The sequence below is a fragment of the Pleurodeles waltl genome, chromosome 6 (genome assembly GCF_031143425.1).
Source record: "Pleurodeles waltl isolate 20211129_DDA chromosome 6, aPleWal1.hap1.20221129, whole genome shotgun sequence".
In the NCBI taxonomy this organism is placed as follows: Eukaryota; Metazoa; Chordata; class Amphibia; order Caudata; family Salamandridae; genus Pleurodeles; species Pleurodeles waltl.
The window spans coordinates 269,424,017-269,439,164 of NC_090445.1; the positions used below are offsets into that span (position 1 = coordinate 269,424,017).

At 43.8% G+C, this 15,148-nt stretch overlaps 1 protein-coding gene and 1 pseudogene across 2 annotated transcripts in view; both read left to right on the top strand.

Annotated features, from left to right (window-relative positions):
- Positions 1-15,148, top strand: part of ASIC2 (acid sensing ion channel subunit 2) — a 1,882,574-nt gene that overhangs the window by 70,501 nt on the left and 1,796,925 nt on the right. The window lies entirely within an intron of this gene.
- LOC138302246 (5S ribosomal RNA) lies at positions 8,424-8,541 on the top strand (annotated as a pseudogene).

Sequence of the window (15,148 nt, forward strand, 5' to 3'; positions counted from 1 at the left end):
AAATTACATATATTTGCAGAAAATGCAAAACTGCCATTTGACACTATGGTTAATTGTTCTTTTTGTATGCAGTTTGCTTGCTTCTTTGCATAAATAAGTGCAAATAGCACAGCACACAGCAGCTGTTTGCATTCTGGTTTTTCTAGGTTTTCCTGCAGATGGCACATACATGCGCATGGCCTATAATATTGAAATATTGTATAACAGCATAATTTCAGGATTTTTTGAGAATCTCATGTAACATGACATCACTTGAATTACTTAAGATTATGCACTACATTCATTTCGCCGAAGCTCCAGTGCACAGCCGGTTTTAGAAAGAACGCACCAGTTCCAGATTCCGCGTTTTTTACATTATATAAATGCCACACTTTTGAAACTTACATAATAATGTTTGACAAATAAACCTGAGTATTAAAATGTTCAGTAAACTGCCTAAGTGAACTTAGAGGTTTGAAAAGATGGGTCAGTGCAGGCTCCAGTTGTCAGAGCCTCAAATGATTGTGCTGTTTAGAATGTATGCAGAGCTTAAAGGGATGTGGTGGAGCAATAATTAAATATTTTGCATGATGTAGCAACAAACAGAATAGCTGGAGCCATAGTTTCTGGTATGGTTTAATATACCCTAGCATGCTAAACAGACACCTTTAAGACACTCCTCCACGGAATTGTGGGCACATTTCTGACTCAGGGCCTGATCTAGAACTTGGCAGATGGGTTACTCCATCACAATGGTTACAGATATCTTGTCCGCTGAAACCTAAATCACATTGGATATAATGGGATTTAGATTTTGGCGAATGTAATATCAGTCACCATTGTGACAGAGTAACCCACAGTTTCAAAGTTTACTAATCATGTTATAGTTAATTTAAACCTTTTCATGATATGAAAACATTGGGTTAATCAGTGTAAAATCAAATTAAAAGAACAAGCTATACTAATACATGAAGTCACGAGGTAAATTGAGGTAAATTGCTCGTGCATCTACTCTTCAGTATTTGTTCTTGATGCTATCTAAAAAAAACGAACCCACAGAGAATAAATTGAAGAATAGGATGTCTTTTACCAAAGTAAAACAGTTAAAAAAGTTCAGTTGACTGCAGATCACTGACAGACTCTAGATTAGGTCTCCTTCATTGAGATAGATGAACACACAGTAAAGTACTGGTGCATAGAAAGCACAGAAGAGCAGGGGAAAGCATTTAGGGCATGATTCCTCAGTTTTGGTTGTACGAGTACTTTGAACTGTTGTTCCACAGTGATAGTAAATTTTACCAGGTAAGCTATTACTTGAGGGCTCCGGTCTTGCAAGCAGAACAATAAGGCTTGGTGGCATGTTCTTACTCCATTAACATTAAAGAAGTTTGTGTAAAAGCTTTCTGCGTTCCGGTTGCCAAATAGGGCATATGCATAATATGTGCAAAAAAAGATTTGGCCAACCCCTGACACAACCTGCAAAACATTGAAGTTGGTTCTGGTGCCCATGAAAGTCTTTGTTGATAACAGACCACGTCTCTACGCCAAAGATTTAGATTTGTAAATGTTTTTGATCGTTTCCAAGAGTTAGCTCTGTGGCATTGGCGATGTGTATGTATTGATACATAGCCATTAGTGTCTATGCTTCTGAAAGCATTCCTTGTTTTGTGCCCAGGATAAAAGTCTTCTTTGTTTGTGACTGCGAGTTTAAAGGTGTGATGTGGTAAGTGTGTTTTCCACAAATGTTGAGAGGCCAGTGCTACTAAAGGTTTTCTTCTCGCCTGGGCCCAGCAGTTCACTTGACTGTTGTCCTGAATCTCTATCCAGATTAGTGCTTTTAGAGTGTTCTGAGAGCCCGATCTTAATTATGACAGGTGGGTGAGAAGGGCGCTTTGCTGTATTAGACCTTGCTTGTAAAGCCCAAATTCCAACCGCGATTTGTGCATGTGATGTGTAATGTTGGGAGATGGAATAGCAGGAGTTAGACTTCACTGTGGGCATTGTTCAGAAATATACCTAGTTTTCCTGGGAAGGCTACTGATCTGTAAGACAACATTGGGATCAGTTTTGCTTTGATTGCTGCCAGAGTTGGTTTCCAAATTGGCGTTGGAAATTTGTTGTGTAATTTTTGAAAGGCAGCAATTAGTGAAGCAAGATGAGACTTTGATGAGTTCAGATGAAGCCTTGGAGAATGGCGCTTGTCTAGTCAAACCCCTCGGTATTTATAGCTGGGACTCCTTTCTACCATGCTGCTTCCCAGGAACTAGGCAATGTAAGGAATACTTTATTGCTGATTAATTAAAATCATTGCAAGAGCACACTACAACAGTTAAAATACAGATTTGTGATTGACCTGTTAGAAAAAGTGTATCAATAGTTAAAACAGTGTACCTAAACATTTAAAAGTAACATTTGTGCCCAATTGTTGTGATACAATTGGATTGTGGGCAAGCGGCTTGTCATAAACATGTATGAAGCCCAATAGATTGTGGTACATAAGACAGAAAGATTAGTCCAGCACCCCCAGTAACTAAGATGCATATTGGCAGGGAAGTAATTAAATTAAAATCACCAACAAAAGACACAGATTACAAGGTAACTGGGATTGGCCGGTCACTAAAATGTAGGATGGTACTAAATCATGTAAGGTTTAGTCAATGCAGAATAAAGTTGCTCTTGATCAGTGCTTAAAATGCCAGCGGAAAGCACGGACCAGGTGATCAACATTAGCCCGTTACTAAAGTGCAAAATAGTGCAAAGTTGTATTGCCCATGATCCATATAAGAAAGTGTAACTCTGGTGCAAAGCTGGAATACTAGATAACCATTAATCAACAAATGTACTATAAGGCCAGATAGTTTGAACACATGGGTTCACCAAGATTATTAACTAGGGCAAAATGTGCAGTCCCTCCTTGTTGTACCTGGCTTTTTGACAGGGTAATCCCCAAACTTTTTGCCTCCTTCCTCCTATTGTTTCTGACCTGTTGTTGTTGGCTTTTGACCTCTGGGCACCTTACCACTGCTAACCAGTGCTAAAGTGCATATGCTCTCTGTGTAAATTGTACTATTGATCGGTTTATGCACGATTGGCTATTTAATTTACTTATAAGTACCTAGTAGAGTGCACTATATGTGCCTAGGGCCTGTAGATTAAATGCTGTTAGTGGGCCTGCAGCACTGGTTGTGCCACCCACTTCAGTAGCCCCTTAACCTTGTCTCAGGCCTGCCATTGCAAGGCCTGTGTGTGCAGTTTCACTGCCACTTCGACTTGGAATTTAAAAGTACTTGCCAAGCCTAGAACTCCCCTTTTTCTACATATAAGTCGTCCCTTATGTGTGCCTAGGTAACCCCTAGAGCAGGGTGCTGTGTGGGTAAAAGGCAGGACATGTACCTGTGTAGTTATATGTCCTGGTAGTGTAAAACTCCTAAATTAGTTTTTACACTACTGTGAGGCCTGCTTCCTTCAAAGGCTAACATTGGGGCTGCCCTCATACACTGTTGAAGTGGCAGCTGCTGATCTCAAAGGAGCAGGAAGGTCATATTTAGTATGGCCAGAATGGTAATATAAAGTCCTGCTGACTGGTGAAGTCGGATTTAATATTACTATTCTAGAAATGCCACTTTTAGAAAGTGAGCATTTCTTTGCACTTAAATCTTGTTGTGCCCTTCAATCCACGTCTGGCTAGGTTTAGTTGACAGCTCCTTGTGCATTCACTCCGACACACCCCAAACACAGGGTACTCAGCCTCACTTGCACACATCTGCATTTTGAATGGGTCTTCCTGGGCTGGGAGGGTGGAGGGCCTGCCCTCACACAAAGGACTGCCACACCCCCTACTGGGACTCTGGCAGACAGGATTGAACTGAAAGGGGGCTTGGTGCATTTCTTAGACACTCTTTGAAGTCACCCCCACTTCAAAGGCGCAACTTGTATAAAACAGGGCCTCTGCCCTACCTCATGAGCCACTTGCTGGAGAAGAAACCTGAACCAGAAACTACATCCTGCCAAGAAGAACTGCCTGGCTGCTCAAAGGACTCACCTGTCTGCTTTCTACAAAGGACTGCTGCCTTGCTGTTGGCCTGCTGCCTTGCTGAACTCTTGTCTGGCTGTGAAAGTGCTCTCCAAGGGCTTGGATAGAGCTTGCCTCCTGTTCCCTGAAGTCTCAGGACCAAAAAGACTTCTCTTTTTCACTTGGACGCTCCGTGCGACGAAATTTTCGACACACAGCTTGTTCCGCGTTGAGAAAAACACCGCACACCGACGCGACACCTTCGGGACGACCGGAACATCGACGCACGGCTTCGCAAGGACAACGCCGCCCGACCTCCAGAGGAGAAATCGACGCGACGCCTGCCGTGAGATCTAAATTTCGACGCGCAGCCGGAAAACAAGCAGGAAAATCAACGCACAGACACGGGATATCTGGTAATCCCCGCGATCCACAGAAAGAGACTATCCGCGCGCCGGAAAACGGCGCACGACTTCCCCGCGTGGAAAATAACGACACAAGTCCGTGTGTGCTTGGGAGAAATCGACGCACACACCATTTTTCCACGTATCTCTTCTTCTGTGGCCCTCTGAGGAGATTTTCCACTCCAAACCAGGTACTTTGTGCTTGAAAGAGACTTTGTTTGCTTTTTAAAGACTTAAGACACTTCATATCACTTTTCAGTGATATCTCTACAAATTCACATTGCAACTTTATTCGTTTTGACCTACAATTATCCTGATAAATATTATATATTTTTATAAACACTGTGTGGTGTATTTTTGTGGTGCTATATGGTGGTATTGTATGATTTATTGCACAAATAATTTACACATTGCCTTCTAAGTTAAGCCTGACTGCTCGTGCCAAGCTACCAGAGGGTGGGCACAGGATAATCTTGGATTGTTTGTGACTTACCCTGACTAGAGTGAGGGCTTTTGCTTGGACAGGGGGTAACCTGACTGCCAACCAAAAACCCAATTTCTAACACTCCTGATTCGCTATTTGGCGAGTAAGCAGCTCTTTAACATACAATGGACATTTTGTTGCCAGGCAGGGTGGCTTTGCATCATAGATATGACTGAGAGTCCTGCTCCACCATAGCTTCTAAAAAAGTAATGTTCCGGTGGCGTAGGCCTTTTGTAAATAACCCCCTCCCCATTCAACTTCTGGCAGTTTTTGCAGGTGCTCAGTAACAAGCACCTATTTACAAACACTAGCACTTTATCATGACACTGCACCACACAGTGGTGTGGTCAAACCTTCTTTAAGACCACCAAAGGGTTTCACAGTTCCATATACTTAAAAATACATAATGAATATTGTGTCTAGTGTATTCTTACAACTCGAGGTGGTTTGAAATAGTCGAAAAAATCACCCATGGATCTGTGTGAGACTTTGCAGAAAGTGATGGAACTGGCATTTGGCAGACCTAGTAAAGGCAGTGGAAGGTGTGAGCCCAGTAGCTTCCTGAGAAATAAGTTGGGGTCTGACACCTTTTCACAAATTAGCCACTAGAATAATTCCCTTATATGTGCTGCAGTGTGTGACGAATATGCCCAATGCCCATCTGGATGTACAGAAGAATATGCTTCTCATAGTGTGACAGAAAATATGCCCTTCATGTTTTGCAAGAACACAGTGGGAACATATTGCTACAAAAATGTCACTCACAATGTATTACCAGTGATGCCCATAACTTTGCACAAAAACAGTCCACAGAAAGTCCAGTCACTGCGCAACAGTTGTGAAGATCTGGACATCTGACTTCAAGGAATATGAGTCACAAACGGGGTTGAATTAAAACAAATGAAACACAAACTTAAAGAACATGGATACTGGAGAAGGCCTGCATTTGAGTTGGCCTGCAATTACTGTTGCTTTAAATATTTCAATTGTTAAATGTCAGTTTTGTGGCACTGTTCGAAAGAGTGTGCGAAATTTATTTTCATGAAATTACGCAGATTACATGAAATACCTCGCCAAGAAAAGTGAGGCAAGATACTGGCAGTTAGACTTTTCATCCTTGGCGTGGTCTCCCTTAACTTTTTGCCTTTGTTTACCAGGTTGTTGATGTATGCTGGACTCTGTTTTTGCTGTTTTTGTTACTCTGGGCACTTTTCCACTGCTAACCAATGCTAAAGTGCAAGTGCTCCTATACAAAATGTGTATGTAATTGGTTCATCCATAATTGGCATATTTGATTTACTAGTAAGTCCCTAGTGAAGTGCACTAGAGGTGCCCAGGGCCTGTAAATCAAATGCTACTAGTGGGCCTGCAGCACTGTTTGTACCACCCACATTAGTAGCTCTGTAAGGAGGGAGGGGAGGAGTGGTCACTCACACCTGAAAGGGCTGTGCCTGCCCTCACACAATGCAGTCTTCAACCCCCTGGTGTGTGTCTGTGGCCTGGCCTGGGCTAGGCAGGATTTCACAAACAAGAGAGACTTTTCTTTGAAGTAAGCCTACCTCAAAGGCCAAAATGGGTATAAGAAGGGCACCCAAAACCACAGACTTTAGAACACTTTTATAAACCAAGAGGTCTGGAGAAGAGCTGAGGAAGAAGAGCTGCCCTGCTTGTGACTGTGTTTTGTGGAGCTATCCTGCAGTTGCTGCTTCTGCCTGTGCTAAAGGACAAAGACTGGACTTTGTGTGTCTTCCTTCTTGTGTAGAACTCTCCAAGGGTTTGTTTTACAGCTTGCATCCTGTTGTTCGAAGTCTCAGTGACAGCAAAGACTTCTCTCTGCCAGCACCTGGAGCCTCTGCTGAGACTCCTACTCTGCTAAGTGGTGCCCATCCAGTTCTTGGGACCCTGAAAGGAGCAGCTGGCATGCCAAGAGTGAGAAATCCTTGCACCAACCGTCATGCGGGGAAAAGATCGGCGCAACTCCGATCCGCGGCTGAAGAATGAAAGCACCGTCGGCTTCGCAGCTGAAAATCGATGCTCACCTGCAGCGAGACTGAAAGATCAACGCACACGGCTGGAGAAAGGACACGCAGTATCGCTGACGGAAGCTGGTGAGATCACAATCCGCGCTGCATGGTTTTTGGATCACCGTGCGGCAGGATTTCCAACGCAAACGTTGCTGGGCATGTAAAAACGATGCATGGCCTGCCCGGACCCGAGAGTGCGGTTCAAATTGACGCATCGTTCACCTGCTGAGAGAAGAAACAATGCACATCGACTCGACTGAAGGAGAAACAACGCACGGTCTTGCTCGTGAGTGATATCGACGCATCGCACACTCGCCCATGCAGGGTTATTTTTGATGCACCCAGGTACATTTCCACGCTAACAGCATTAGCGTTGTGGTTAAACTCCCCGTCAACCTACGTCTGATCCAGGACCTTCTGACCTTCAGGAAACGTCTCAAGACCTGGCTTTTAGAGCAGTAGTACCCCCCTCTAGTGCCTTGAGACCCTAACAGGTGAGTAGCGCACTTACAAAGTGATTGATTGGTTGATTGAAAATTACATGAGGGCTCATTTTGGTGTTTAATTGATGACTTGTGTATTGTGGATTTTTGTCGTTTTGGTCTTGTTTTGTTTAGATAAATATTTTCTATTTTTCTAAACCTGTGTTGTGTCATTTTGTAGTGTTTTCATTGAGTTACTGTGTGTGTGTGTTGGTACAAATACTTTACACCTAGCACTATGAAGTTAAGCCTGCCTGCTCATGCCAAGCTACCAGGGTGGTAAGGGGGTGTTAGCTGAGGGTGATTCTCTTTTACCCTGACTAGAGTGAGGGTCCTTGCTTGAACAGGGGGTAACCTGACTGCCAACCAAAGACCCCATTTCTAACACTGGCAATCTGCTGGTTTTAGTGGACTGTCTCATTTGAGAATAGAATGTCTCTGAGTGGGATATTTTCCATGTCAATCAGTCCCCCAAGGGCAAAAGTCACACAACATTTTGCTTAATGTGAAATAGAAAAATACAACCAAATTCTAGGTATGTGAAATTTGGGAATTACCTAGGAATATGCTGGTGGGCCAAAGATTTTGCACAAACATTTTTTTTGTCATCATACACCACAGACTCCAAGCCGTCTCGGAACCATGTCATGTTGCGCCCACTCCAATACAGAAGCGGCTACTGCCAGGTGGGAGGGAGGGAAGTGGGTCTCTCTCATTCAACCTCATGGATAGAAACGCATTGCTAGAGACAAGAGAGTGAGGCACTGTATAATCACTGGACTGCTATGTAATTCCGTGGCCAGTTCACTACACTTGTCCTTGACAGCCCCTCCATTCCAACAGTGGTGACTATCACCTTTCCTTTTTTTTTTTAAACTCCCACTGCCCTGTCTATTTTCGATGTTGTAAGAAGATCATTAAGCCAATATACATGCATGGGAGGGATCCTGAGATCCATTTACACTAAATTTGCCTTCTAGCCAGCAGTATAGCATAGAATAACATATTCCTCTTATGCCTGCTCCTCACTTCGCCTTTGTCTAGGCCATACCACCCTCAATGTGTCTGATCTCATCTGATCTTAGAAGCTAAGCAGGGTTGGGCCTGGTTAGTACTTGGATGGGAGTCCGTCTGGGAATACCAGGTGCTGTAGGCATTTATGATACTTTTGAAGAATATTACTGAATCTTGACTGAAGAAATTTGGACTTTGATTTCAGATCATGTAACAAGTTTGGAGCAACATATTTGACAGTTTTGTTCTTTTGGATTTGGACATTGATATTCAATCTGAGGATATTGACATATATGTTGAAAGTCATCTTATCTCTTCCAGAAATGTATGGAATATCATTATTGTTTAATGAACACTGACTCATGAGTACTATATTCTCGATTTTGTAGAAATATGCTATTTTGCCTCTTGTGGTTAATGGTGCCTTCCTCTAGTAGACCAAAAATTATCAAGGGGAGACTAATCAGGATCACCTGTTTCAAAATACTCTACAAAGTTTTGCACACCTCTTCCAAGAAACAGTATATTGATGGACATCCCATGAACATTTGGACATCGGATGCTCTCTGCAGGCCACACTTTGCACATCTGACTTCCTCCTTCTTCATTTTTGAAAGTCTATAAGGGGAGACAAAGGCACTGTGTAAAGTAGAGAGATGATTTCTGCTCTAAGGGGCAGGCTTAACTACCCTAAACAAGGTGTTCATAGATGCTTGCCATTTGTCTTCCAACTACTCAATGGGCATACTTTCCCACCAAAGAGCATCTGGTAGCTTAAAACCTCTGTTAGCAGCATCTAAAATTTCCCAATACCAGATTGATATCTCCCTGGGGCACGGGGGGACTATGAGTAGCCTATCTTCCAACTGACTTGATGAACCTATATTAGCCCTGACCCCTTGTGCCCAGCCTTTCAAATGATTATATTTCAGTCTGGAGAGGTTCCCCTCAGTTAACTCTGTTAGCTCTTCCCATGGCAGGAGGGATCCATCCCTAAAAAGATCCCCCAGTACACTACACCTGCCCTCCTGAGGGTAGCCGGCAAAACATCCCCCAAGCACTCCAGGGTGCCCGGGGAGTCCCAAATAGAGGCCCACTGGCAGTAGTAGTCAATATTTGCTGCTTGCCTGAGCTTATACCACACCTTTGCCACATCCGAAAATACTTTCAGCTTCACCTGTTTAAAGAATTTGGGGGTCACCAAATTTATATAAGAAGAACCTAGTTGCCCTTCTCACAGTGCCTACCATGGACCTAAATATATCACCAATTGCTGAAGAATCTGGGGAGGAAAAAGGCATTCTAGCATTCCTCAATTGAATTTTCCATGCATAATATTGCAGGTTCGAGAAGGCAAGGCCTCCTTTTTTTCTTCTTCTGCATAGGTTTTTCCATGAGATCCTGGGACCTTTCTGAGCCCAAATGAAAGAGTTTATAGCTTGTTGCAATGTATCCAAATGTCTCCTATCCATTCGTAGGGGGATGGAGTTGAATAAAAATGTCAACTTAAGCAAGATCACCATTTTAATCAAACTGACTCTTCCAATGATTGGAAGTGGGAGATATGTCCATCCTCTCATCAACTTGCTAAACTCCTCCAAAGCTTTCTTCAAATTAAGCACTGGAATCTGCTCAATGTCTTGCATGATCACCAATCCTAAGTATCTCATTATACTTTTTGTCTGCCCCTGATCCTTTTTCTGATTCTATACCATTATCTCAATTTTCCCTGCATTAATATGGTTGCCCAAAATCATCCCACAACGCTCCGCCATACCCAGCAGTGCTGGAAAAACCCTGGATAGATCTGAAGTATATACTAGGAGGTCATCAGTGTACAAGGCCACTTTTTTCCCCAATCCCAACCACAGTAGGGAGGGATCGAGATATTTTGCCTAATCTTCCTGGTGAAGGGTTCTATATATACATAAAAAAACAAAGGAGAGAGGGGGCAGCCCTGTCTAGTTCCTCTAGTAATCCCAAATGGTGCGGTCAGCTTTCCATTCCAGCCATGGGGGCCTGATAAATTAGACTGATAGTTTTGCAGAAATTTGAACCCAAATTATATTTCTTTAGGACCATGATAGAAATTGGGTCTTTGGTTGGCAGTCAGGTTACCCCCTGTCCAAGCAAGGACCCTCACTCTAGTCAGGGTAAGTCACACACAATCCTAATCATCCTGTGCCCACCCTCTGGTAGCTTGGCACTGAGCAGTCAGGCTTAACTTAGAAGGCAATGTGTAAAGTATTTGTGCAATAAATCATATATTAACACAGTATAGCACCACAAAAATATACCACACAGTGTTTAGAAAAATATATAATATGTATCTGATAAGATGCATGTCAAAATAATTAAAATGCAATAAGTAATGTTGAGATATCACTGTAAAAGTGATATAAAGTGTCTTAAGTCTTTTAAAAGCAACAAATGCTTCTTTCAAGCACAAAGTACCTGGTTGACGTGCAAAATCTCTGCAAAAAAACGCAGAGGAAGAAATGCGTGGCAACAAAGTGGTGTGCGTCGATTTCTTGGGCCGCACATGGCAATGAGTCATTTAGTTTTCAAGCAGGGATGGCTGTGTGCTGTTTTTGTGGCACTTGGTCATGGATCCTCTTCGGGTTGCAGGGTTTTCAGGTGCCCTGGGGATGATGCGTGGATTTCCTGCTCTGGTAGGACGAAGTCACAGGAGCTGCGTCGATTCAGTGGGTGTTGCATTGAAATTTCTACCGCACAGCAGCTGCTGCATTGTTTCCTCTCTGGAAGTCAGGCTGCGTCGTTCCGGCTCGGCTGGGCGTCGATCCAGTGGGCCGTGCATCGAATTTCTGGTCGCCGCGAAGGTGCTGCATCGATCTTCTTGATGCAAAGTCAGGCTGCGTCGTTCCGGTTCGGCATGCAGTGAATTTTTCACCGCGGTGCATGCTGTGTGATGTTTCTGGCAGGCTGTGCATCGAATTTCACTGCACAAGGAGTCCTTCTTGTAGAGATGAAGTCTTTGTGGTCCTGAGACTTCAGGGAACAGGAGACAAGCTCTATCCACGCCCCTGGAGAGCACTTCCACCACAGCCAGAGAGCAGCAACGCAGCAGGGCAACAGCAAGGCAGCAGTCCTTCACAGAAAGCAGACAGGTGAGGCCTTTGGGCAGCCAGGCAGTTCTTCTTAGCAGGATGCAAGTTCTGGTTCAGGTTATCTTCTCCAGGAAGTTTCTGAATTGGTAGGCGCGGAGGCCCTGTTTAAATACCGAAATGTGCCTTTGAAGTGGGGGAGACTTCAACGAGTGGCTTAGAAGTGCACAAGGTCTCCTTTCAGTTCAAAACTGTCTGCCAGGGTCCCAGTAGGTGGGGTGGCAGTCCTTTGTGTGAGGGCAGGCTACTGTCCTTTGACATGCATGTGTCAGGCCCTCCACCCTCCCAGCCCAGGAAGACCCATTCAAAATGTAGATGCATGCAAGTGAGGCTGAGTATCCTGTGTTTGGGGTGTGTCTGAGTGAATGCACAAGGGAGCTGTCAACTAAACCCAGCCAGACGTGGATTGGAAGGGACAGAAAGATTTAAGTGCAGAAAAATGCTCAGTTTCTAAAAGAGGCATCTCTAAAATAGTAATATTAAATCCAACTTCATCAGCCAGCAGGATTTTGTATCACCATTCTGGCCATACTAAATATGACCTTCCCACTCCTTTCAGATCAGAAGCTACCACTCAAACAATGTATGAGGGCAGCCCCAATGTTAGCCTATGAAGGGAGCTGGCCACACAGCAGTGTAAATACAAATTTAGGAGTTTTACACTTCCAGGACATGTAAACTACACAAGTAGATGTCCTGCCTTTTGCCTACACAGCACCGTGCCCTATGGATTACCTAGGGCATACCCTAGGGGTGACTTATATGTAGAAAAAGGGGAGTTTTAGGCTTGGCAAGTACTTTTAAATGCAAAGTCGAAGTGGCAGTGAAACTGCGCACACAGGCCTTGCAATGGCAGGCCTGAGGCATGGTTAAGGAGCTACTTAAGTGGGTGACACAATCAGTGCTGCAGGCCCACTAGTAGCATTTAATCTACAGGCCCTGGGCACACATAGTGCACTTTACTAGGGACTTATAAGTAAATTAAATAATCCAATTGGGTAGGACCCAATGTTGCCATGTTTGAAGGCATATGCACTTTAGGACTGGCTAGCAGTGGTAAAGTGTGCAGAGTCTTAAAACCAGCAAAAACTATCTAAAAAGTGGAGGGAGGCAGGCAAAAAGTTAGGGTGACCACCCTAGGGCTGTCAGGTCTGACAGACCATGTTCAGAGAGCTCCAGTTCACCCTATTGAAGGCCTTCATTCAATCCAGGGCTATAACAGATAAAGGTTCTTGATAGGTTGTAGCCATATCAATAGCTCCAATCAGGCTAAAAGTTATTTTGTGCAATAATTTATTTCTAATAAATCCTTTCTGATCTAAGTGTATCAGACCATTCACAACTCCACTTAACCTATTCACCATTATATTAGCAAACAGCTTAGTCACTGTATAGTAGTGATATTTGCCTATAGGATTCACATGCAGTCAGACTTTTCCCATTCTTTAAGATGTATGTATGTATATGGGCATTTATATAGTGCGTTCCGGCCTTGGCATCGAATCGCTTGAGGACATAAAGGATAAGAAGACGACTGGAGCCAATAGCCCTACCGAGGAAACAGCCAGGTTTTCACTCTTTTCTTAAACATCGCGAAGTTCTGTCCTTTCCTGATATCAAGAGGTAGACCATTCCAATATCTGGCAGCCGCCACTGTGAATGCTCTATCTCCCCACCTAACTCTGCGCGTCCTACAGACCTGGATCAGAAAAGACTTCTCCGATCTTAGGGTGCGTCCTGGACAATACCATCTGAGTCTGTCCACCAGGTGTTCTGCACCAACCCCATATAGTGCTTTAAAGGTAAGGCAAAGAGATTTAAAGATAATCCTCTTGCCCACCGGCAGCCAGTGAAGAGACTTTAGGCTAAGGGAAGCCGAAGCTAAACGTGGGAGTGCCAGAATCATACGAGCTGCATTATTCTGAATTAATTGCAGTTTCCTTAGAGTGCACTCATCAATATCCAGCAGCAATGAATTGCAATAGTCCACTCTGGACATAATCAATGCCAACATAACCGTGATTCTTTCCTCCTGCTTCAAGAACGGTAAGATTTTCCTAAGGATTTTCAGGGTCCAATAACAAGACTTCACTAAGGCATTAACCTGTAGTTTAAAACTTAATGCTTCATCAAAGATCACACCTAGGTTTCTAGTTGCTCCACATGGGACTGGTATTGCCCACAATCATCCGGCCACCATCGCGGCCCCCACAGATCCTTACTGCAACCATACAGGACAATCTCCGTCTTGTTGGTATTGAGCTTAAGTCAGTTCTGTCTCATCCACTTATTAATAGCCTTCACGCAGCTATTAAACCGCTCTGCCACTTCCTCCCAGTTGCTCCTAGACAATGGAATGATGATCTGAGTGTCATCCCCATAGGAGGAAGGCATAAAACCATATGATCGAATAAGCGTAGGACTCAACGTCGAGCCATGGGGTAACCCACATGGCAAATGGAAGGCCGTAGCTTTAAAACCTTCCCAGCTAACAATGTTAGGTCTTTTAAAATAGTCCCTTAAAAATGACTCCAGGATTTTAAGCGCGGCCTATCTTATTCCAACATTGTGGAGGCGAGATACAAAGATATCAGGCGAGATGGTATCGAATGCCGCAGAGAGATCTAATAGCACAAGAACTGCGCCCTGGCCCTCATCCAGAAACTTCCGGATGGAGTCAGAGGTAGTTAATAGCGCTGATTCCGTGCTATGAGCCCTTCTGCAACCATGTTGTGACTGATCTAGGGCTTCAGCCTGGTTAAGAAACATAGATAGTTCATAATTAATATGTTTCTCAAGTATCTTCGCTAGTGTCGGTAGCAGGGAAATAGTTCGCAGATTGCTTAAGTCAAAGGCGGTATAATCGGCCTTCTTTTTAAGGGGAATTACAGTGGCCTGCTTCCATGAGGAGGGGTAGACCCCTGTGGATAGTACATCCATAAAAATGGAAGTAAGTTTTGGAGCCACCACGTCAGGAATCATCTGCAAAATGCTGGGTGGACAAGGGTCCATAGGTGAGCCCGATTTAATCCCCGTAAGGATATCTTTAATCCTGTCCGTCATCAGCGGGGAGAAACATGTAAACAGCGGGATATCCTGATTTGGCGGATCCAGGTGGGTGATCCCAGAATCCATCAAGGAAGTCTTTATGTATTTGCCTAATTTTATTTTTAAAAAATTCAGCTATTTGATTACAGGTTGCCTGAGAGTTCGACGAGGTTATGGGGGGAACAGGAGGCGTGATAAGCGAGCGAACTACCTTAAATAACTCTTTAGGCGCATTTTTAATTTTAGTAGAAAAGAAAGCAGTTTTAGCCTCAAAACAGGCTACCTTGTAAATTTTTAAAACACTTCTTAATTTCTTCTTCTCTGATGCGTTAGGGTCAAGCTTCCAACATCTTTCTTGTTGGCGGTACTTCCTCTGGAGTACTTTCAGATCACTTTTAAACCAAGGCCAGCTAGTTTTCTTGGGTCTACCCTCCGGCTTTATTAGTGCCGCGGCCAGTTTGTTTATGGCAAGGGCTAAACCTGAGTTAAACACCTCCAGAGCAGGCAAATGAGAATTCCCAACCGCCTCCCAGCCTTCCTTTACTGCCGGGCCCAGCAGAGACTCTGTAATTTTAT